Below are 26,275 nucleotides of genomic sequence, written 5' to 3'. Positions count from 1 at the left end.
AATCTGTGGCCAATGATCAGATCGGGAAGCAAACTGAGAGCGAGCAGGCATGAGGGGTCACAGACGGGAAAGCACACAGGAAAGCACAGCCTGCCCCCAGGCTGGACCCGGCGTGGAAGAACGAGGCACCGGGCAGCGGCCTCCCGCAGAGGGAAACACTTTAAATGGACAGAGGCGGCAGCCCCAGGCAGGGAGTACGGCCCGATCCTGGACAATGAGAAAGACGAGAGCCGCCCATCGGCAGGGCTGAGGCAGAAGGTAGTGACCTCAAGGAAAGAGCGCGGCTCACTTCCGGTATGTGAGCCGTCACTCAGCGGCTCACTTCAGGTGTGGGAGCCGTCACTCAGCAGCTTATTTCAGGAGCAGGAGACATCGCTTAGTAGGAAGCACAAGCGGCCGACCAGGCAGCATGTAGGCCGGCGGCTGCAGGAGCAATCACCCGGTCCTAGGCCCCCCCACTCCTCCGAGGATAGCAGACGAAACAGCGCCTCCAGCCAACAATGCAGGGGGGATCTGACAGTCAGAGCCTCTCATCAGGTTGCACAACCCGAGAGCCAGCAGCCGACCGGCAACATTGCAGATGAGGAGATGCACTCGGCAGGATCCACAGGCAGCCGACCAGGCAGTCCGATGGCCAGCGCTCGCAAGGAGGTGAGCAGAGCCAGAAACGATACACAGCAGCGTTTAAACTGCTGGGAGAGAGTAGCGATGGGCGCCAGGGCAATGGATGGCAGGGTTGGACCGGGATAACAACCGATTTGGTAATCCCCAACCAGGAGCTCACTTGAGGAGCTCCTGTAAGGCGGCCATCTTGCCTACGCCTAACAATGTTACCCCTTTGTCGGACGGTTTTATTTTGATGGTGTCACACTCCCTTAGTCCTTTAAGGGCCTTCCGTTCATCCTTAGTTAAGTTTTCTTTTTGCTTTGCGTTGGTGTTTTTTAGTTTCCCCAGATCTGATATTACAAGCTCATGAAATGTGCCAATCCTGCTGCATGGTGGTAGGTTGGGTCAGAATTTGGATTTGCTCCGGAGATTTGTTGATGGATGTCCACACGTGTTTATTTCCAGGCTATCCAGTACCTGGCTTATTGTTACATGATTTTCTCATCAGTTCATAATCAATAGGATGTTACTACGTCTGGTATCTGGTCAATTGTTATCTTAGTTTCAGGGTCTTTCCTGGCTGTCGATTTTGGTTGACTTTTGTTTTTGGCAAAGATTTTGTTCAGTTTAAATTTTCCTATGAATTTGTAGATGTCAATTTTTGTTTTGGTATAGTCATAATGTTGCTCCTGGCAAAAGGTAAGACCTCTGTTGAGGAGAGTAGCTTGTTCTTTGTTTAGTTGTAGTTTGGACAGTTTAATGATTAGGTTCTCTTGATTTTGTGTATTTAATTTTTCTGTTGATTGCAGAGTCGGTACTTGTCTCTTTTTGCCCCATCCTCTTCTGCATTTCCGTTGCGTGTATGGCTTGTGGAACGTGTCTTTACTTGTCCTCTTTCACGCCCTCTCCCCCTTCCTCTTCCTCTGTTTGTCCCTGGTCGCTGGTCTATATCAAGCAATTTCATCTCCTCTAAAAAAGACATTTTGGGAATTTTGTGGGCATTCTGTTCTCCTTCACTGGCGTTAGTGTCACATTCACTCACAGTCTTGTCTGATTTGATTGTTTGCGCTGTTTGGTATCTCATTTGTTGTTTGAGTACATCGAATCTTTTGGCGAATGTCAAGATCATGCCAATTTCATAGTCTCTTTCATCCCTGATGAATTTGCGGTGTTTCCTTTCCTCTATTTCATTTTTGTATTTGTCCAACCTCATTTCCATCTCTTTTCTCAATTTTACCACTTCATCATCTTTTTTAAGAGATTTGATTTGTTATTCTATACTATTGATTGACTGGTGTATTTGCTCTATATCTTGTTTGGAGTACTTAATTATTATTAACATCATGTTTTTTGAGCATTGCATATTGTTATTGCGCCATTCCTCCAGCATTTCTGGTCTTGTGTCGGGATGATTAGATAGAGTGAAGATTGTTAGTCCTTGTGGTACTCTACCTAGTTCGATGTATTTTTCCATTGTTATTATCTCCCAGGTTTTAGAGATTTCCTTCCATAGCTTGCGCTCCAATTGCGTGAACAGACTTTTGATAAGAATGTTTTGTTCTGTTCCTTTGTCTGTAGCCATTTGATTTGGTTTTGTAATTCTGCTGTCCTTTGTAAACAGGGTTTCCGCTTTTTGCATTCATTTTGCTGCTCTCTATTCCATGATTTGATCCTATGTTTGATATATGTGGCAATGTCCAGATGGGTACTGATAGTTTAGAGCAACTTTCCAAGTAATGCCTTTTATTCCATGTATTGATGATATTGACGTCAGTGATATGCACTTGTTCGGATATTATTCAATCCTCAGTTTTCTGCCTATTAGTTTTTAGTTTCCTCTTGGCAGTGTTCCGGTGCTCGTATTGTTAATACTTTGATTCATCCAAGAATGCCGCATGATGGGCACATGGGAACAGCAGCATACATTGAAAGTGTAAACAGACTTCCTTTCTTAACCATGAACAAGCTTGAATGTTGAAACGCGTTGGTGGCAGTTGTGAATAAATCCATTTGAAACAGTATTACTGGAGTGCGGCATCAATTTGTTTATATATATATATATATATATATATATATATATATATATATATATATATATATATATATATATATATATATATATATATATATATATATATATATTCGCTCGTTGCTCCACACACATGCGGAGCACTCACAGACAGGTGCAGACTTTGCGGGTGTGGAGTCCGCAACAATATCACGCTCAATTCCCTCTTTTTTCGTCAAAAAGGATGTCCCACTCACGGGCGTTTGAACACAATTTATTATATCAGATGACCAGCAACAGACGCGTTTCGGCGAGATGCCTTCCTCGATGTTACCAAGACATCAGAAACGCCATGTTTTTCAACATCCCCCATGTCCACAAAATTAAGAAAGGACTAAAAATGATCGCTCTAACATCGGCGCCATTTTGTAGTAGGTGCTCACTTGTATTCCCTGCACCTTATCAATGTTAGAAAGTAACAGTTCGTATATTTCAATTATACATGTCATTGATAACGCCGTAAATCGGCCCATATTCTCTCTGTCTTTGTGTATCACAGGGATTGTTACATTAGATTATATATTACAAACTTTTATGCGTCGCCCATATCCACAAAAATAGAGAAAGGACTGAAATGGTCGCTCTAACATCAGCGCCATTTTGATAACGTCGTGGATCGGCCCATATCCCCTTTCTATGTGTATCACAGGGATTATTTCATTTGATTATATATTACCAGCTGTTATACATTTCCTTACTTTTTTGCTTCATTTTCATTTTTGTGATTTACATTGCAAGACATATTCTGACAACATTTATAATTAATTTCAATCTTGTTTCAGACACATCATGTAGTTCCAACAGCCGTTGGAAATATTCGAAAAAGTTTTGGAACCAGATATCAGTTAGAAAAACTCACATACAGATCACTTATGTACCTATGTGGACGGATAATTCCTCCCCACTATTTAACCCACGGGGGGACTTGGTCTGTAGATCTATAATAAAACGTGACTCAAGTCTTCGTAGTTTCTTTACTCCCCCCACGGACACTTGTTGGGACATAGTCTAGACCATAAAATTGCAGCAGATTGCGATTGCTTTGATGTTTTTCTGCAAAGTGACGCGCTACTGGGTACATCTGATCATTCTTGTCAATAGCCCTCAGATGTTCAAGAATCCTAATCTTCAATTGATGAATAGTGCTACCTATGTAGCGTAACCCGCACGGGCAGACCAGACAGTAAACAGCATATGGAGTACTGCACGTTATGAATTTAGTAATTCTCTTGGTCTTTTCTATATCAGGAATGGTATATGTTAGGATTCTATTGCTATTGACACAGGCCTTACACCTGTTGCACGGATAAAAGCCCATCATTTCCTTCAAGGTGCCCCCTTTCTGTGGCATTTTTTCTAGGTGGCTTCTCACCAGTATATCACGAAGTGACCTTGCTTTTCTAAAAGTCACCAAAGGAAAAGGAGGAATGTCATCACATATGGTGTTGTCAGTTTTTAGAATATGCCAGTTCTTTTTGAGCATGTTTTTTAGATGGTGTGCTTCAGCGGAGTAAGGGGTAATCATTCGAAACTTGCCCTTATCTTCCACAGGTTTATCTTTATCTTTTAACAGGTTTTCCCTTGGGATACCTCTCACCCTCTGTAATGTAGATGTTAATGCTCCCAGGTTATATCCCCTTTGGGTGAATCTGACTATACTTTCTGAAGCTGCATTTTCAAAATCTATGTCCTTGGTACTATTTCTTTTTAGTCTTAAAAGCTGTCCGTATGGTATGCTGTTCACAAGTTTGGGGGGATGACTGCTCGTTGCAAATAATATAGAATTTCCTGCAGTGGATTTTCGGTAGAGAGCTGTTTGAATATTGCCTCCTTCTACAAACACTTTCAGGTCCAGGTAGTCCACTGCCACCGGACTCACTGTTCCCGTAAAGTGTAAGTTTACATTATTCTGATTTAGTTGATCTATATATCCTCGTGCCGTTTCTGCTGTTCCCTGCCACATGACAAAAAGTAATCACAATAGGGCAACCCACTATTCCCCAAGGAATTGGGTAGATTAATTAAATACAATAGGTACCTTGAGGATTTATTTAGTAACAATTAATTAGTTAATTGGGAAGTCACAAAGTGATCTTAATTTCCTTAAACTCAAGCAAAAAAAGGAAGAAGGGGAAAAAACTCATACAGTGCAATAATACAAAAGTTCATTCAAAGTTTTTTTACCAAAAATAAATTTGTATTTTCAATTTCTGAAGTAGTGAAACAATACACTTTACGCTGCGACATTTTCTTACATAACTAAGAGGCATTGGTGGCCTAAAAAATTCTTTAAGTTTGTATGAATTAAGTTCATTGCCTGGCCAAACATGTGGTGGGCTCTGTCTTGTATGTAAGAAATGTCATTAACTACTGCTAGTAAGATTGCAAAGAAGACAGTAGTTTTATGTTGCCGTACATGAAATGTAAAGTGTATTGTTTCACTACTTCAGAAATTGAAAATACAAATTTATTTTTGGTAAAAAAACTTTGAATGAACTTTTGTATTATTGCACTGTATGAGTTTTTTCCCCTTCTTCCTTTTTTTGCTTGAGTTTAAGGAAATTAAGATCACTTTGTGACTTCCCAATTAACTAATTAATTGTTACTAAATAAATCCTCAAGGTACCTATTGTATTTAAATAAACATGACAAAAAGGTCATCGATATACCGATACCACTCTATTACCCTGCCCAGATCATTGTCACTTTCGTAGGTTCTAGGCACCCGCTCCTCCCACCAGCCAACGAACAAATTCGCATAGCTGGGGGCGAAGGAGGTGCCCATCGCCGTACCGGACAGCTGTTTGTAATGTTGTTCTTCAAATAGAAAGATGTTGTTTCTTAAACAAAACTCCAGAAATTCTACTAACATTTGATTATGTTCAGAGTATCTCAATTGTTGTTTTTCCAAATAATACCTGACAGCTCTCTACCCATCCTCGTGATCTATACAAGTATACAGACTAGTGATGTCTAGTACCATTAATTGATATGTAGGATCCCATTCAACATGCATGATCTTATTCAAAAAGTCTTTCATATCCTTTACATACGAATCCAACTGAGCAACAAAAGGAAATAAAAAATGGTCAATAAAGGTTGATAAATGTTCAGTTAGTCCGTTAAGAGATGATACGATTGGCCTACCAGGTGGATGCCGGCTATCCTTGTGCAATTTGGGAATGTGGTAAAAAGTGGGAATCACTGGGTTGGAGCTGCGTAGGAACAAATGTTCTTCCGGTCCCAACATCAGTCTCTTATACCTATTATTGATAAGTTCATCATATCTTTTAATGCTCATCCGATACATTTCACTAGTTGTTTTTTGATAGCATTCCACATTCGATAGTTGACGCAACGCTTCATTGCAGTACTGTTCTCTGGTCTGCAAAACCACATTTCCCCTCTTGTCCGAGGATTTGATGATGATTGATCGATCCTGTGTTAAATTCTGTAGTGCCAATTTCTCGGACTTAGACAGATTACTAGAGAATGATTTAGTTCTATTTTTACATCTGAATTTCAAAAGGTCGTTGATCATGGTTTCAGAAAAGATATCTCTGGCATCCAGTGGCATTTGAGGATTGAAAAGAGACTTTGGTTTGAACGGACTTTCCTCACGTTCCTGTTCAATGCCGATATTCTTTGCCCTTTGTGCCATGTCCTCAAATAATGTTTGATTTTCATCGTTTTCCAGTCTCAGACTCTCCAAAAGTTCTATTGCAGGTAAGTCTTTGCCAGTTAGAACATCTGTAACCGTCAATCTGGCTGTAACCCCTTTTTTTTCTTTCATACATGATCTTAATTTGAAATATTTATGTAATTTCAATTTTCGTATGAAGTTGAAAAGATCTATTCTGGTTTGTGTGTACTCTAGATGATTGCTAGGACAGAATGTTAGTCCTAGACTGAGTACTTTCTCTTCAGATGATGAAAGAGGTTTATCCGTCAGGTTGACTACTGTTAAATTTGGAAAGTCTACTGTCTCTTGGTTTGTTTCTTGCGATATGTCCATCTGGATCTCCGTCCTCTTCATCTTCCTGCCGCCCCTGGCTCTTCTTGTTTTTCTACGTCTCCTTCTGGTGGCTTGTTTTTGCCACCTCGTAGCCATGATTGGCGGATTATCTGAAACTCGTCGTGAAAAGGATTTGAGGTTTTCATTCTTTCCATTGATCTCCCCCCTTGATCATCACTTGATTCATTTTCTGTAATATCGGATTCCGAAGTTTCTATGCGTGATGATGGTTGCCTGGATCTTATGTTAAGTTCTTTCCTTGGGCCATCAAACTTCCGGGCAAATGTTAACACCCTGCCCTGTGCATAATCGTTTTCGGCCCGTATAAATTTTTCTTGTTTCCGATATTTGATTTTCTGTTCATATTTGAGTAATCTTGCTTTCATTTGACCCATTAATTCCTCGATCTTTTTCTTATTTTCTTCATCTTTGGCCATTTCCTCTTCAAGTTCTTTAATCTCACTGAGTGCCCTGTTCCGATCGCTTCAAGCATATTTGACAAGTATGCCCAAGGTCCCCTGGCAGTATTGAGCTGTATGCTCCACCCACTCCGTTAATAACTGTGGGTCAGGATTCTCGTAGGAAGGGACTGTATACACTCGCAGTCCCCACGGGACTCGTTTTTGATCAATGTAGCTTTGTAAACTGGTGGCCTCCCACCATTTGCGTATTTCACGCTCATACAGTCGCTCCAATTTGAGCATATTGTCATTCAATTTGTTTCTTGGTTCCTTAGGGTCAGGAACACTCGAACGAGCCCTGGCTCCTAATTGTGTCTTGAACATGTCTTTCGCTGCCTCACGACGTGATTGCTCACAAAACATGGCTCCGATGTACTATTCTGGTCAAAATTTGATATGCTTATCAATGTGTTCCTTACGCCCCCTTGCCTTGCCGTTTAATATACACTGCCCGTCTACATCAAACAAATGAGTAGGAACTCACCAATTGATGTTAGTCCTGTTGATCCAACACTGGTCTCCACTTCCACCTCTCAACGGGATTCCTGATACTCCTGGCGGTTATGGCGGTGCTTCCACATAACGTATTCGCTCGTTGCTCCACACACAGGCAGAGCACTCGCAGACAGGTGCAGACTTTGCGGGTGTGGACTCCGCAACAATATCACGCTCAATTCCCTCTTTTTTCGTCAAAAAGGATGTATATATATATATATATATATATATATATATATATATATATTCAATGAAAAAAACACAGGTTTCAGTGACGTTATAGTTAGTTGGACATTTCACTCGTGCAAAACCAGAGAAATATGGCCATTATAGTTAGCTGAGCTACCTATAACTCACACCCCCACAATGCACTGCTGATGATGTCACATATTACATCATTAATGACATGGTCAGTGACATCACTGATGGCATCACTGATGACATCTCAAATGACATCACTGATGACATAATCCAGTGACTGTGTGTTTCTGTAAAGTTTAAATATGTTTTATCTATATATAGGCCAAGGTGTATTGAAGAATGTGTGGGTGTATGACTGTCTGAATGAATGATTTAATAGGTGTGTGACTGACGGTATAAGTGAGTGATTAAATGTGTCTTACTGAATGCATGGCTTCATTACTAAACTGTGTGAATGTATGTATCAGTCTGTTAGTTGGTGTGTAAGCGGCTGCATGGGTTGGTGCGTAGCTACATGAGTGTCTATATGGGTTATTGATTGGTTGTCTGAGTATCTGTAGGGGTGCCTGAGTGTCTGTGTGGATGGGTGGGAGGTGTGTGACTCTGTGCATGGATGTGTGAGTGGGTAATTCACTGGGTGTATGGGTTCAAGAGTGCACCTGTGAAGGGCTGTAGGGGTGGATGAGTGAGTGTATGGATGTGTTGGTCAGTGAATGGTTGTCTCAGTGGTACATGTGTGAGTAACTACATATGTGAAAGGCAGTGTATGTGAGTGTTGGGGTATATAAATCACTGTATGTGAGAGTGAATGATTGTGAGAGTGGCTGTATGGGTGAGTGTGTGCTTGTATCAGTGATTGTATAAGAGAGTAAGTGTGTGCTAGTATCTGTATGAATAAGTGAGGTTGTGTGTGTATAACTGTATAGGTGAGTACATGGGAGTGTGAATGATTCTTTGCATGATTGACTAGGTGTGTGAGTAACTCTATGGTTGAGTAGCGATGTGTGAGTGTCTGTATAGGTGTATGAGTGCAAATGACAGTGTTGTATTGATAAGTGATTGCATGTATGAGGGACTGTATGGGTGAATGAGTGGATGTGTGTGTAGACCTAGGAATCAGTGAGTGGGTATGTAGTAACTGGTATTGGTGTGTCTATGGTTTCAAAAATGGTAGTCTGCATTTTAGAGTGGGTGTATCAAAGGTTATATTAGAGTGTGAGGAGGTACATCAGATTATCACGTGGATGATGTTATCAGTGATGTCATTTGAGATATCATCAGTGATGTCACTGACCATTTCATGAATAATGTATTATGTGACGTCATCAGCAGTGCATTGCGGGGGCACGAGTTATAATTAGCTCAACTAACTATAACAGCTGAATTTCTCTGGTTTTGTTTGAGTGAACTGTCCAACTAACTGTGTTTTTTCAGTGAATTTCTATGGTTTTTCCAATGCAAATTTCTAACTATAACGTCCCTGAAACCTATGTTTTTTCAGTGAATTTCAAAGGTTTTTTTAAATGATAATTTCTAACTATAACGTCCCTGAAACCTATGGTTGTTTCAGTGAATTTCAAAGGTTTTTTAAATGCTAATTTCTAACTATTCCTACAAAGGTAGGACGTGCAGAAAGAGGAAGACACGCACAGAAAGAAGCAAGAGAAATGCAGAAAGACGCAACAGAAGTCTAGAAAGACGAAGAAAGGTGCAGAAAGAAGCAAAAGATATGCACAAAGAACCAACAGAGGTGCAGAAAGAGGCCTTGTTGCAAAGTCATCCTGTGCCCACAACATTTTGCTGACTGGTACTGGTACTGGTGGTAAGTGACTCTGACTAACCAGGCCCGGAGAAAGTGTTATCCTGAAAGACACTTAGAATACAGTGAAAACACCTATATACACTAGGGTACACTATGGTTTGGGGTAGCCCTGTGATTGGCATTACCTCCCCTGTAAGGCCCTAGTACATAATAGGGCAGGGGGATTCAAACTACCTCTAAGTCAGCGGTGCAGAAAGACGCAAGAGAAGTGCAGAAAGAAACAACAGAGGTGCCAAAAGAGGCAAGAGAGGTGCAGAAACAGGCAAGAAAGGAAGGTGCCGAAAGCAGGTACAGGGGTGCAGAAAGAGGCAAGAGGGATACAGAAATTTACAACAGAGGTACATAAAGAAGCAAGAGCCGGGCAGAAAGAAGCAAGAGAAGTGCAGAAAGAAGCAAAAGAGGTGGAGAAAAGGGAAGAAGGTACAGAAAGAGGTAAGAGGGATACAGAAATTTGCAAAAGAGGTGCAGAAACAAGCAAGAGAAGAGCAGAACGAGGCAAGAGAATTACTGAAACAAGAAACAGAGGTGTAGAAAGAAGCAAGAGATGTGCAGAAGGAGGCAAGTGAGGTGCAGAAAGAAGAGCAGTGCAGAATGAATCAATAGAGGTGCAAAAAGAGGCCAGAGGGGTGCAGAAAGAAGGAAGAGAAGTGCAGAAAGAGGCAAGACTATTGCTGAAAGAAGCAACAGAGGTGTAGAAAGAAGCAAGAGAACTGCAAACAAAGCAAGAGAATTGCTGAAAGAAGCAACAGAGGTGTAGAAAGAAGCAAGAGAAGTGCAGAACGAGACAAGTGAGGTGCAGAAAAAAACAAGAGCAGTGCAGAAAGAACCAACAGAGGTACAAAAAGAGGTAAGAGGGGTGCGCAAAGAGGCAAGAGAGGTACAGAAAGAGGAAAGTGAGGTGCAGAAAAAAGCAGGAGAAGTGCAGGTTGAGGCAAGTGAGGTGCAGAAAAAAGCAAGAGCAGTGCAGAAAGAACCAACAGAGGTGCTGAAAGAGGTGTGAAGGGTGCAGCAAGAGCAAGAAAAGTACAGAAACAGGGAACATGGGTACAGCAAGAGGCAAGCGAGGCGCAGAAAGAGAAAAGAGGGGTGCAGAAAGAGGCAAGAGATCTGCAGAAAAAGCAACAGAGGTGTTGAAAAAGGCAAATGAGGTGCAGAAAGAGGCAAGATATCTGCAGAAAAAAGCAACAGAGGTGCTGAAAGAGGCAAGAGAGGTTCAGAAAGAAGCAAGAGAAGTACAGATAGAACCAAGAGAAGTGCAGAAAGAAGCAACAGAGGTGCAGAAGGCGGCACAAGGGGTGCAGAAAGAAAGAAGGGAAGTGCAGAAAGAAGCAACAGAAGTGCTGAAAGAGGCACAGACGGTGCAGAAAGAGACAAGAGAAGTGCAGAAAGAAGCAACAAAGGTACAGAAAGAGGCAAGAGTGGTGCTGAAAGATGAAAGACAGGTGTAGAAAGAGGCAAGAGAGTAGGGCAAATAGGGAAGAGGGGTGCAGAAAGAGGCAGGAGGGGTACAGAAAGAATTAACAGAGGTACAGAAAGATGCAAGAGAGGTGCAGCAACAAGCATGAGAAGTGCACAAAGAGGCAAGAGAATTGCTGAAAGAAGCAACGGAGGTTTAAAAAGAAGCAAGAGAAGTGCACAAAGAGGCAAAAGAGGTACAGAAAGAGGCAAGAGGGGTGCTGAAGGAAGGAAGAGAAGTGCAGAAAGAAGTAACAGAGGTGCTGAAAGGTGCAGATGAGGCAAGAGAGGTGCATCAAGAGGGAAGAGGGGTGCAGAAAGAGGCATCATGGATGGAGAAAGAAGCAAGTGAGGTGCAGAAAGAGGCAAGAGAGGTGCAGAAAGAGGCAAGTGAGATGCAGAAACAAGAAAGAAAGGTACAGAAAGAGGGAAGACGAATGCAGAAAGAGGCAACAGGGGGGCAGAAAAAAGCAAGACAGGTGTAGAAAGAAGCATGAGAAGTGCAGAATGAAGTAACAGGGGTGCAGAAAGAGGCAAGAGAACTGCAGAAAGAGTCAAGAGAGTTGCAGAAACAGGCAAAAGAGGTACAAAAAGATGGAACAGAGCTGCAAAGGCAAGAGAGGTGCAAAACAGGTAAAAGGGGTACAGAAAGAGGCAAGAGGGGTGCAGAAATTGACAAGAGAGTTGCAGAAAGAAACAAGAGCAGTGCAAAAGAACCAACAGAGGTGCAAAAAGAGGCAAGTGACATGCAGAAGGAGGCAAGCGAACTGCAGAATGATGCAAGAGAGTTGCAGAAACAGGCAAAAGGGGTGCAGAAAGAAACAGGCGGGCAGACTGAGGCAAGAGAGGTATCGAAAGAGGGAAGAGGAGTGCAGGAAAAGGCAAGAGGGATGCAGAAATTTGGAACAGAGATGCAGGAAGAAGCCAGAGCAGTGCAGAAAGAATCAACAGAGGTGAAGAAAGTGGCAAGAGGGATACAGAGAAAGAGGCAAGTAAAGTGCAGACCAAAGATAGAAGTTGCAGAAAGAACCAGCAGAGGTGGAAAAAGAGGCAAGACGGTGCAGAAAGGGGTAGGAGAGATGCACAAATTAGGAAAGAGGGGTACAGAGAGAGGCAGGAGGGGTACAGAGAGGAAGACAACTACAAAAAGAAGCAACAGAGGTGCAGAAAGAGGCAAGAGAGGTCAGAAAGAGGCAAGAGAGTTACAGAAAGAGGCAAGTAAAGTGCAGAAGGAGGCTAGAGAACTGCAGAAATAGCCAATAGAGGTGCAGAAAGAGGCAAGTGAGGTACAGAAAGAAGCAAGATAAGTGCAGAAAGAAGCAACAGAAGTGCAAAAAGAGGGAAGAGGGGTGGAGTGAGAGGCAAGAGGGGTTCAGAAAGAAGCAAGTCAGGTGCAGAAAGAAACAAAAGAAGTGCAGAAAGAAGGAACAGAGGTGCAGAAAGAGGCAAACAAGGTGCAGAAAGACATAAGCGGGGTACACAAAAAGGCAAGAAAGGTGCAGAAAGATGGAAGAAGGGTGCAGAAAGAGGCAAGAGGGTACAGAAAGAAACAAATGAGGTGCAGAAAGAGGCAACAGACCTTCAGAAAGAGGCAAGAGTGATGCAGAACGTAGAAGAGATTTGCAGAAAGAGGCAAGAGAAGTGCAGAAAAAGAAAGAAATGTGCAGAAAGAAGCAAAAGAAATGCAGAAAGAGGCAAGAGAGGTGCAGAGAGAGGTGTAGCAGGAAGCAAGAGGAGCTTTCACACCATTAGAACCAATTTAACACCCACATTTAGCAATAAGTGGCAGGTGACCATTCTAAGTTTGCAAAGGACCTTCCAACACGCTGTAACACTTGTCGCTGCATTTTTGGTAATGTTTAAGCCCTTTGAGCTAGAAACAAGGCTCTTTTTGTTAAAATCTACAGATTAGGGAGCAGATGAGATGATGAATTATGTGGCTAATGTGGAAAATGTATATTTGTGCGAAAGTCGGTGCAGCCAAACAGTCGCATAATTCCAGTGGCCCTGCTTATACCTCTGACTAGGTCCAGAAGTGCTCCTCAGTGATTCCTTCTTTTTTTTGTCTCATTGAGTTCATAGTTGAGCTTCCATGGAAACGATGAAGACTAAACCACTCCACATTACTCTCCATAACACATAATCCCACTCTACATAATTCCTATAAAATAAATACCACATACTTTCTATCCACTTTCACTGCACAACTTACCACACAATTCCACTACACAAAATGTACATCCACTCCACTCTGAAAAACATAAAAAAACCTTTACATTGCCAATATCTCTAACTCTCGCAAATGCGAAACCTATAACATCGCAAACACTTGTTTAACTAGTAGTAGCGTATGCAGAGTGGTGGAGAAAGGGTACTGGATCTCCGACCAGCGCTGAGGAATTCCCCTGCATAGGACTTACAGGAGATACCAGGAGGGTTTCTTGGCCCCCAAAGTCCCTCAGGAGTAAATTGGACTTCTTCCCCCATCCCATACTCTGCGAGGAGGCGCATTTGAAGAGTGGTGGAGAAATTGGAACATGGCCTCCGAAGACGTTTTAGCAACCCCACTGTGTGGGACTTACTGGAGGTAACAAGAGGGGTAGTTGGCCCCCAAGGACATCCTTGGGTGCCAACTACTCCTTCTATTACCTCTAGTAAGTCCCACACAGCAGGATTGCTAAGTTGTCATTGCAGGACATGCCCCCTTTCCCCACCACTCTGCAAACGCACTTGCTGGCATGCACTTGGATGGGGATTGAAGTTCCCTTCGCTGCAGGGGGACCGTAGGGGCCAACTAGCCTGATACCTTCAGTATGTCCCCCCTGGCATGTTTTAAGTTGGGGGATTAAGTCCCCTTGAATACTGAGGGTCCATGTGGGCCAATTAACACACCTGTTACCTCCTGTAGCTCCCATACAGCTAGATTGCTGAGTGTGCTCAAAGGCCACGACCCCTTTGACAGGACTCTGCAAACGCGACTCATGGCGCACTGCAGCTAGGGGGATGAAGTCCACTTGTGTCCTGAGGTCCTCATGACACAAGGGGACCTCATTGCCCCACCTGAAGTGCACCAAGAGGCGCGTTTGCAGAGTGTTGTAAAAAAGGGCGTGGCCTTTGACTACTTCTCAGCAATCCAGCTCTGTGGCGCTTACTGAAGGTACCTGGTGGGCTAGTTGGCCCCCAGGGACCCTCAGTACTCATGGGGAATTAATTCCTCAACTTACAACGTGCTGGGGATGTGTTTGCACAGTGGTCCCGGGAGGGGGTACGGCCTCCCGCGAGATGCCGGCATTTGTTTTTAAACATTTTCTTTGAGTGGGGCTGTGTGGCCCTCCTTCTTTTAGCAATTTTGTGGCGCTGGGGACCCCTTCCTCCAGGGCCTGACCCCTTATTTATTTAAAAAAGAAATAAAATGGGGAGGAGGCCGTGCAGCACCCCTCCCGAGGCCAATTTCGGCCCTGGGGAACCCATCCCCCAGGGCATGGCCTCCTGTTTTTATTTATCTATAGGGAAGGGGACCGCGTGGCCCCCCTTCCCTGGGCCAATTGATGACCCCAACCCCGGGGGCATGGCCTCCTTTTAGAAAAATGTATTTCTAGGGAAGGGGGACCACGTGATGGGGAAAGGGTGCTGGACCACTGCTCAAGAATTCCGCTGCATAGGACATACAGGAGGTACTAGGAGGGCTTCTTGACCCCCAAAGTCCCTCAGGAGTAAATTGGACTTCTTCCCCCATCCCCTACTCTGGCAGGAGGTGCATTTGCAGAGTGGTGGAGAGATTGGGACATGGCCTCCGAAGAGGTCTTAGCAATCTTACTGTGTGGGACTTACTGAGGGACCATGGGGGAAAACTAGCCCACCTGTTACATCCCGTAAGTCCCATACAGTTGTGAAAAAGGATGTGGCTTTGGACTACCTCTCAGCAATCCAGCTCTGTGGCACTTACGGAAGGTACATGGTGGGCTAGGTGGCCCCCAGGGACCCTCAGTATTCAAGGGGAATTAATTCCCCAACTTTCAACGTGCTAGGGGGTGTGTTTGCACAGTGGTGCAGGGAGGGGGCGCGGCCTCCAGCGAGATGCCGGCATTTGCTTTTCTTCTTTTTTTTTAAAGGGGGACTGTGTGGCCCTCCTTCTTTTAGCTATTTTGTGGCCCTGCGGACCCCAACCCACAGGGCCTGACCCCTTTTTTATTTAAAAAAGAAAAAAATGGGAAGGGGGCCGCGCAGCCCCCATCCCAAGGCCAAATTCGGCCCTGGGTACCCCATCCCCCAGGGCATGGCCTCCTATTTTTATTTATCTATAGGGAGGGGGGCCACGTGCTCCCCTTCCCTGGGCCAATTGATGACCCCATCCCCTGGGGCATGGCCTCCTTTAAAAAAAATATATTTCTAGGGAAGGGGGTTGTGAGGCGCCACTTCCCTGGGCCACTCTTGGCCTCGGGACCCCATCCCCGGGGCATGGCCTTTTTAAAATATTTAATGGGAAGGGGGCCACATGGTCCCCCTTCCCTAGGCCACTATTGGCTCTGGGGACCCCATCCCCTGGTGCCTGGTCTCAATGTTGGGGACCATGGGGAGAGCCCCAATGCCCCCACGGTCCTGCCGGCTCCCCGCCCCTGGAGGTGGCGGTCCCCAAGGCTGCAGGGGGGCCATGTGCCCCCGCATATAAATTATGAAGCCCCAGGGAGGTGACGGTCCCTGTGGCTGTGGGGGCCCCCACGGTCCCCCCTACCTTAATTTACAATTGCCCCCGGGACCTGGCCCACCCGGGGGATTTTTAATAAACAAAGCAGAGGAGCCAGTGCTTCATTTTAAAAAAAAAAATAATTTCCTCCGGATTCGCAAACACAGCGCAAATTCGGCCAAAATTATTTTTTTAAATGCATTTTTTGGGCCTGGAGCAGGCCTTGGGGGTCAGGGTGATTCTATTCTGCCCTCTTTTCTTGTGTTTCAACCTTTTTTTCTTCTGTTTTTTTGTGACTTGGTTACTGAGTCACAAGATGGTTGCCAACACTTCCTGGTTTGGAGTCAGCTCGTGCTCAGGAGGAGTCGCGACTCCTCCTCGGTGCTCAGATATCGAAAGTTTTCTTTTTTTAATTTCTCAGGAACTACTGAATGGATTTAATTCCATTCAGCAGTTCGGGTTGTAGCCTCTTCCAATTTTTCTTATGGAAATTAACATGGGGAAAACATGGGGAAAGTGCATTTTGGGACTCCCCTTTTTTCTCGGCCCCCACTTGATGAATCACCCAGAAACTTTCAAGACAGGAGCTGACCGGAGCGCCCCATTAGTTTTGAAAATTTTTGCGAAGATTCGTCAAACGACGCCAAAGATATTGGCAAAAGAAAAAATGCTTTTTGAATAGAAACAAGGTCCTAACTATAACTACCTACTGGCGACCCTAGACTGTTTCATCCAAGGCATTTGTGCCAATCTTAAGTATACATTGAAAATAGTTTGCCTTGATGCGTTTCGCCAAGCCTGGCCTTGTTCACAGGTAAGCACTACGATACATACTTTCTTGTACACATGTGATTTCTGATCACCAGTAATAAACAACAGATTATGCGGAGGTTTCGCAGCTGCTCCGACAATAGACATATTTTCCTGATTTGTACAATCACTGGTCATGGTTATTCTTATAAATAAAAGACAAATACATCTATAAGTAGGCACAGAAAACTAGGCACATCAACTTGAATATATTTCACATGGATATATAGAGAGAATAATACAACTATATAGACATGTCTAGAAATGTCTAGTGATTGACCAATGAACCTGGCAGCAATGCAATGTTGACATATGTGCAAAATCATCAATTTAAACATAAAGTGCATAATGCATAGACAGACTTTGGGTTCTCTAGTAAATGTTTTTTTAATCACAGTTTTCGCCCTAAGTGTGCAGAGTCTGCACCTTGTGCAAAATAAGCATTTTGAACATAAAGTGCATAATGCATAAACAGATCCCGAGTTTTATTGTAAATATGTCGGTTTTCCACAATTACGCCCAAAGTGACCAGTATCTGAACCTCCATAGCCCTTACTTGATTTCTAATTGCCATAATTCATATCTATTTATACCTTCAAAACATTTATGTAAATGTGTGCAACTGAGATCTGCCGTTGTTTAACAGTAGATTCACATCAGTATAATGCCTAATGTGCAAATGTATGCAATAGGCTGCAAACTACCATTCTACATGCTGCTATAATTAACCTCCAATCCCCAAAAGTAATAAGTGCAAAAAGTGCATGTACTTTTAAAATAAAATATCGCTGCAATGTGATTGAAAACGTATTATAAGACTATAAAAGAACCCCCTAATATGTAATTGACTTTTCATTTTCAGTTTTTTCGATCATCTTTAAATACATTTTTATCTTAATTTAGAAACAGGTATATAAAGTCTCACTACTATTCAAACCATTTGGTGACTTAGTGTCTAAATTTAAAATACCCTGTGTTTCTAATTGTCTTAACATTAGTTCGCAGTTGCCATTTTGCCTCAACTTTGGAACTGTATCAATTACATGATACTTGAAATGGCTGAGGTTATTATAATGATTTTGTTTGAAATGTCGGATTACTGGATAAGAAATGTCTGAATTTATAATGGTTTTTACGTGTTGTAAGATTCGCTAATGTATTTGTAGCTTAGTGCTTCCAATATAACAAAGCTCCCATGAACACTCAAGGCATACACTATATATTGAACTCACAAACACACACACATATATATATGTATATGGTTTTGTATGTGTGTTCACCTCTTCATGGGTGTTGCAAAGCACAGTTTATTCAATGATTTCATCACCCTCTAGTCTACTTTTTCCCCTTGTTTTGTTATTTTTGTAATAGTCTTTATTGGAGCTGCACCGCTTGGATATCTCTCAGCGTTACCTTGTTCCTGAGGTTTGAAACCTTCCAGCCCTGTTCTTTCCACCTTGTACATATCCTTTTGATCCTTAATGCCACAGCTCCCATGATACATCAACTGTTCTTTTATGGTTTTTCTTGTTGCTTTTTACTCAATTCATATGATCCTTCTTCACAGATACCTGCTTATTGCACATGTAGAATATTTAGAGTAAAGGCATAGTGGCTACTGGAAGACATCATCCTTTCCTAAAGGAAACCAAACTTAAGTAGAAAGAGTCCTAAGTGTATCCAAACTATTGACAGCATAAACAACCACCTTAGAATGGTTTCAAAGCCCATTCAAACTATTGACAATATAAACAACAACATGAGAATGGTTTCAAAGCCCATTCAAAGGAGGCCTCTGGGGTAGGTGCATGCACATGCATGCACTTACACATGCACTGACAGCTATCTTTGGTTTCAATAGCCATACAAATGTGGGCGCTGCTTGTAGTCCAGTGTGAGATATGGCAAACTGCATACACCGGTGACTGCCAGTAGCAGTGTGTGCGAACCTGCCGGGCACTTGCTGAGTTACAAGCAAAAATTTAAAAAACAAAAAAATATGGAAAAGGACACATTGGAAAACAAGTCCCTGGTACTGAGGGGGAACATTATCTGTGTGGGGATAAATATTGTGCTTTAGCACAATGTCATCACTTGCACTGAAGAGGCCAATACAGCTAAACTGGGCTGACCAACTGCTCGATGCTTTAGGCTGTAGCGGGTGAAAGAAAAATGTGAATGATAGAACAATAGATCAATGGAGGAAGAGGGCTGATTGAAAGCCTGAATGTATAAGTATACCGGTATATCGTTCTATGAAAATCAAAACGTTTTTATCTAACCCAAGATCTCAAAATAATTGCCTTCCGTTTGGAAGTCATCCCAGCCTTAGAATTTTACTTGCGAAAATAAGTTTAGATTCAGTCATTTCCAGTACTAATCAAAGATGGTGAGATATTTGTTTATAATGCAATCTATTTCACCTGATAAGGTATTTGCAACTGAAACTGTCAACATTTCTTTTTCTTGTGTATGAATTGTTGAACAATCAGGGAATATTTGAAATCCGTAGGTGCTCCAAGGTACTGTAAACTCTGCCCAGCTGATCAGGCAGGATATGTTTACTGTGGATGGCTTAACAATTTGTCTGTGGTTGACTGCCTTCATCTGGCTCATCTTCATGGATGTCTCTTAATGCTAACCAGATATGTCAGAAATGTCAGTGTCACCTTCATGAAAGGACTATTTTTCACCACACATACTACCAAGGAATTGTTTTAAATTGTTTTACACCCTGTCTACTCTTGAGCGGTACTTCAGCTATTGCAGACTATAGATTAGTGATAGATTGATAGATTGCAGTGTCTCTTTAGAAATTTGACCACTTCAGTGCACTGCACAGTGGTTTCCTGGCATAAACTGCGAGTAAACTTCAAAGAGCATCACTGAAGTTACTCCATTGATTACCAATGGAAAACAGTTTAAATTTAACGTTCTCTGCATGGTTCACAAGTCATTCAGTGGTGCAGTTCGCAAACATCTATCCATGCTTTTCACTTAGACTCCTAATGTGAGAGTCTTACCAACACAATAATGTGTCCATTTAACTACAAATAGTAAAAGGGTAAGGCTCTGCAATATCACCCATTGGACTCTTTCTTTGCATCCTTGTTTTGAGACTGATAGCAAAGCCGCTAGAAAATATCAAGAGATTCTTGTATTTCTCCAGGTATATGGACTTATTTACCTTTGCCCATAATCAGTAGTTGAGGAGAGTTCCCGATTTAGCTGGTAACACCTGTAACTAGCTGCTGGACAGGGCTCTCTCTGCAGAGGCACCCCAGAGTCATGCCTTCCCTTGCTGGACCCCTTTTGCTGCACCCCTTTTGTCGGCTATTTGTAATCTGCACACTTTACTCCCTTTAACCAGTGGTTGTAAACTGCTTGTGCTCTACCTTCTAAACATAGTACAATTGCCCTACTCTTGATTGGACTACATTTAATATACTTATAAGTCCCCAGTAAATGTTAGTACATGTACCAAGGGCCTGTAAATTAAATTCTGCTAGTGGGCTGCAGCACTCATGGTGTCACCCACTAAAGTAGCAGTGCAAGATATGCCTCAGGAGTGCCCGTCAGACTGTAGTGCAGTTTTAAACTGCCATTTCGACTAGCAAAATAAACCTTCTGCCAGGTATAACCCTTCCTTTTTAATACTTATAAGTCACCCATAAGATACATCCTAAACACTCAAAGGGAAAGGTGCATTGTATTTAAAAAGTACGACATGTGCGGTTAAGTTTTACTTATCCTTACTGATTTTCACTGTTGTAAGGGTATTTCTCCCATAGACTAACACTGAGTTACATTAATACACTTAATAAGTGATAACTTCAGTTAGAGAACAGATAGAAACATGCGTATTCCACTCATTTGAATAGTAATTTAATGCCTTCTTTAATAGTAAAGTTGGATTTTAAGTTCCTGTTCTGAAAATGCCACTTCTAAAAAGTTGACATTTTTCTCCCTAGCCACATGTGACTTTCTGCCAGCATCCAAGGTCGCACAGCACTGAATGGCTCTCATTTGGTGCTTTGTGCATCCCTTTCACACATGGAGACAAAATGGCCTTGGGTGTGGGGTAGGAGTTTCTCTCCTAAGCAAGATGTACTGGGGAATTATACTCAGCCTTCCTGAGCTTTGAAGGCTAGTCTCAGGGCGATGCCCACCCCTTTCCTTCCTGACTTCTAAGGGCTGCCTACCCTGAAACTAATAAATGCAGCTCACATTTAGGCCTGCCGGCCCTTTGTTACCCTAAACAGTTTGGAGACAAACCAGGAAAATGGAAGGATTAGATAAAGAGGGCATCCCTCACCCAAAGGTTGGCATGGGGATAAAAGTGGCACTTCCTAATCTCTCATCAGAACACTCCTGGAGCTGTGGAAGATTCAAAAGAATAAGCCCTGCTGTCTGAAGAAGGAAGACTGGACATGCTTGCCTTGATTCCAGGCTCCCCATAAGTGACTCCAAGCATCAGTTTGCTGGTCTCCTGATTGAGCTACAGGGGCACAACACATTTACAGAGGCCCTCCTGCAACTACCCAGCTGACCAGAACCAACTGGCCCTACTGAGCCCTGCTACTGGCCTTACTGGAGCAAACCCTCATCCACAAGAGTTGCTCCCAATGTCCTGGCCCATTGATTAGTATCAAGGTGTACTCATCCTGCCTCAGACCTACAAGTACTGAGCTCATGGTGAAGATCCAGATGTGTTGGGCTCTTCAAAACCACAAACGGACACCTCTCATCATCCGATGACCATCTATGATGCCGGCTAATTCAAATCTTCAGTGATGACCTGCTCGTCATGTAAGTTCCTAGATCCAGTATCAATGGTGGCAGTCTGCATTGACAGCCAACGCATGCTCCACTGATGAGAGACACTTTGAGGAGAGCAGCATCTGTTGGTGATGCCCTACCTACTCTTCGTGCAGACAATGGTCTACTCTTGTCATCTGCCAACGTAAATATCCACTGCCCTAGCCCCGTGTGGACTTGGACTTAGAGAAGGTTAAATCTTCAGCCGGATTAACCTGGTTGCTGTATTTGAGCTGCACTTCATCACGGTCGACCTGAACTTATGACTTTGTCCCAGTCTTGGGCAACCAGATAACTGCACCTGGTTCTTTGCGATTTTTCATGCTATTTGTACTGGAAAATGTGAAAATTTATAACTTCAATTCTACTGATTAGATTATTGTCATTTTGGTGTAATCTTATTTATTAAATGTTACTCTATTGTTCTAAATTGGTCTGGGGATTTTCTTGTGTTGTGTTTTGATTGCTTGAGTGCTGCATAAATACTTTACACATTGCCTCTAAGTTAAGCCTGACTGCTTTTGTTCCAAGCTACCAGAGAGTTAAACAAAGGTTCATTCAGTAACTTTTGTAGTTCAGCCTCACAAGGATTGGGCCCAATTCACAAAGGTAAACTTAAACATTTGGTCTAAACTTAGGTCAAAAGTCCAAGTTTACTACTTTGGGAATTCACAAGGGGCATCTAGTAAATACCCTTTGTGAATTCCCAAAGTCGTAAACTTGGATGTAATCACACAACTGAGACCACACAGCATACAACTTACACATACATACAGACACAGAAAGGTGCTCTGTGACAGTCCCTGTAATTATTGGCAGCTGTGGTTCTTCTGGCTTTTGCCGTTGACCTTAGACGCTGTTCATTGTCTTGGGTATTGTCCACAGAAGTTTGCGAATGAAAACTAATGTTAAAAACGGTTCCACATACATATCACTTTATTTTCCCAGAGCCCCTGTGCTCTCTTTATTTCCTACAGCTGGCCACGTCTCGTCCTTTGCACGCCAGGGAGCTCCCTGCCCAGCCCTCTTTTAATGGTTTTTCTTCCAAGGACCCAGCTCTCTACAGTGCTACAGGTCACTAGCTGCTGCTTTGGCATGAAAACCTTTGGCATAAAAACTCTATAACGATGAACGAGGTAATGACGGTAATAGGAAACTTAGAAGTAAACAAGACTGACCTCTCAGATACCAATAAAATGTACTTTGATTCACTGCTATAGGTAGATTCCCAATTACCATATTGCACATGGCAAAGGAGAAGCTTCTCCTTGTGAAGAGGCTTCCCCTGTTTATCTTCAAGGCCATATATTCAGGTTGAGACATCAGACTGAAACTGAATAATTGGTCTACTATGTGAGAGGAGAAACAAAACAGATTCAATAATGCTCCTTTTGATATCTGTGCGCTATACGAATTCATAGTAATAATGATGGCAAAAATAGGGAAATGCTCTTGGTAAGCAGTAGAAATACACTGCAAAATAATTTTGATTACGAAGAGCAGAGCAGGCTGCTCAGATGAAGGCACAACAAATGCAAAAGATTATAATCTGTCAAGTGACATGAATTTTGGAGCAACATCTTTGTTAGAAACAGAAATTGACATGCCTGGTCATATTGAAGATGTCTACTCATTATCTGACCTATCAGGAGCCACAGATGGTTCGAGTGGAAGAAGGTCTACAAATCCACCAATGATTACACAAGGGGATGGAGGAAAGCAAACGTGACCAGATAAGAAAATATAGGATAAGATAAACTATTGCAACAAATCCTTATTGCTGTGGAAGGACTTAATGAGCTCCAAACAAAGTTCAGGGAAGATGTCAAAGAAATATAACACTAGGGGAGATTGCACAGAGAGTCGAAAGAATAGTAGATTCATTTCTGCGATTGAGACTAAAGTTGAAGACCTTGAGAATAAATGCAATTCCCAACATAACATTATAAATCTTTGACACAAGAAAAAGTATCCTAAAGGCATATGTAGAATATCATACCTACACTTTGATGGGATCCCAGAATATGTGGAAAGTAAATAAGGTACATTTAAGGTAATAAGCAACCTTTTCTAAATTAATGTGTGATTTTGGTCTAATTCTGTGATTAAAGGCTCAAAATCTTGAGTAAGGACACTGAAGCCAAATCTTATACATCCCTGAAAGTCTTTGTACACCAAATATTCTCCACCGCATCATTTGAAACTGCACTGCGATGTAAATAAATGCAAGCCTTGTGCAGTTCAAAAAGTATGGGGCACATGCACAAACAAGCACAAATCGTTCAGCGGTCCTGCCTAGAAGTATTATGGAAAGGGCAATTCCATATTGTACATGAAGTAGGGCAAACCACGTTCCTCATGCAAAATATGAACATGGAGAAATGAGTTAAGTTAGTTAAAGAATGGAAATATAAGACACAAAGAAGCACAATAATTTGGGCATGCAGGGGCAAATAGACAGTAGGACATGGTTTGCTGAGTTTGGGATTTTACCGAAAGAGTATTTACAGCTTGGTTTTGAGTGAACAATCAAACTGAAAGGTACTTCTCTAGCAGGGATTACTCATCTTCTGAAAGGATGCATATCAACACACCCAATCTAAGGGAGAGTAGAGAATTTGGATGGGATAAGGAAGAAATGGAGGGTGGGGGATTTGGAAGAGAGGTGATTTACAAGACATAATTATTGAGAAATCTGACATAAGTGACACATTTGTTGATTTGAGAGTGAATGTCTGAAATTGGATCTGTACAAAACCTAAGTTGAAACGTTAACAGTTTAAATAGTCCCAGAAAAAAAGGTTTTGTAACTCAGATGCTATTATTGTAATATACTAGCTCTGCAAGAACTGCAAATAGCTTATTAAGATTGAGGGTCGCTGAGAATGCTGGGCCATAGGGTGGCAATAGGAACTACACAATGAGCCACCATTTGTGGGGCTTAAATCTTGATAGAAGAAAATAGTGTTAATGGAAGCAAAATGCTGGTGATAAGAAGTACAATGGGCCATCACACATGTAATTATCCAGAAACAATTACTAGTAATTTGTATTTTCCATGATCCCAGAATGGATCCTCAAGCAAGGTATACCACCTGGATTGACAACCCCACAAGCAATACTCACATAATCTAATGTCCTGAACAAGTATTCCTAATACAACAATAGAAGTGTTTTCTAAGATATTTTCTGATCATAACCTCATATTATCACAATTCAAATGATGGCCTCAACAAGCCAGATGGTTTTCAAGAGAAAGCTAACCAAGGATTGGAACTGCATAAGTAATGTGTGACCACAAATAAACAAATTCTTAGAAATGAATGTTGATACAACCACCAGTAATTCGGTTTGTGATGTGCCTAAGCATTTACTAGGGGCTTGATAATAAGGTATTACTTACTTAATTATGCCCTTCTCACCCTCTGGGGTATAAGTCATCAATCGTGACTCTCCATCCCTCTCTGTCCTGGGCTTATCTTTCAATCTGACTCCAGGTGTGGCCCATCTCCCTGCAGTCAGCCTCGGTCCTCGGCGCCAGGTGTTTCTTGGCCTTCCTCTTTTCCTTTTCCCTTCATGGTTCCAGGTCAGGGCTTGCCTGGTGTTGTTGATGCAGGCTTGTGGAGGGTGTGACCTATCCAGCCCCAGTGTCTTTTCATGATATCTTCATGAGAAGGAAGTTGGAAAGTCTGCTGCTATAGTTCTTTGTTGATGATGGTGTTTGGACAGTGGATTTGGATGATTTATTTCAGGCAGGTGTTGATGAAGGTCTGGAGTTTGTTAATGGTGGTCTCTGTTGTCCTCCAAATTTCTACTCCATACAAATGGACTGATTTTACATTGGTGTTTACCAGCCTGATCTTGGTTTGCAGCGTTAGGTCCTTGGAGCTCCAGATCATCTTTAGCCGAATGAAGGCAGTGCCTGCTTTGCCTACTCTTGCCTTGACATTGGCATCTGTGCCGCCCTGCTTGTCTATGACCCTGCCTAGTTAGATGAAGACCTCAAGCTCTTCAAGTGCATCACTGCAATAGTGACTGCAGTTGTGCTGGCTGTGTTGACCTTTAGGATCTCGGTTTTTCCTCTGTGGCTGTTGAGGCCAAGTTGTGCCGATGTGGCTGCCACATTGTCAGTCTTCTCTTGCATCTGCAGATGGGTATGAGAGAGTAATGCAAGTCGGCTGCAAAGTCCAGGTTGTTGAGCTGCATTGAAGGTGTCCACTGGATCCCATTTCTTTTTCTTGCTGTGGATGTCTTCATGTTACAGGAGGAAGAGAAAAGGCTAGAGCTAACAACCCTGGCAGAGTCCTGCCCTCACTTGGAAGGCTTCTGTGAGTTGTCCTTCATAAACTATTCTGCAAGTCAATCCCTCGTAAGAGTTCCTGTTGATACTCACAAGTTTATCTGGCACACCGTAGTGGCAGCAGAGTTTCCAAGGGGGCTCTCTGTCCACGCTGTTGAGTGCCATTGCATAGCAGATTGCTGGTCTCGCAACTGAGCATCGACCTGTTCCTCCGTTCTGTTCAGTATGACTCTGTTGGACACTTTGCCTTGGGTTGATAGAAGAGTTATCACTCTGTAGTTTGTGCAGTTACTCATGTCACCTTTCTTGCAGATCTTAATGAGCTATCCCTCCTTCCATTCAGACTGCACCTTTGCCTCTTCCTAGATCCTTCCAAACATGGGGTAGAGCATGTCTACTGATGTTTCAATGTATGCCTTCAGTGCATCTGCAGGAATGTTGTCAGGTGCTGCTGCCTTCCCATTTCTCAGATGTTTGATGGTTTGCTGTGCTTTGTTGGTCTGCTGCAGTTGTTTGGCAAGTCCTTTTCAGCTGACCCTG

General features: G+C 42.7%; 1 pseudogene; it reads right to left on the bottom strand.

Moving 5' to 3' along the window:
- Positions 1-24,853: 24,853 nt before the first annotated feature.
- LOC146865644 (uncharacterized) lies at positions 24,854-26,247 on the bottom strand (annotated as a pseudogene).
- Between the last annotated feature and the right edge of the window lie 28 nt (positions 26,248-26,275).

This window comes from Triturus cristatus, chromosome 2_1 (genome assembly GCF_964204655.1).
Source record: "Triturus cristatus chromosome 2_1, aTriCri1.1, whole genome shotgun sequence".
NCBI lineage: Eukaryota > Metazoa > Chordata > Amphibia > Caudata > Salamandridae > Triturus > Triturus cristatus.
This window is presented reverse-complemented; position numbering and strand designations above follow the sequence as displayed.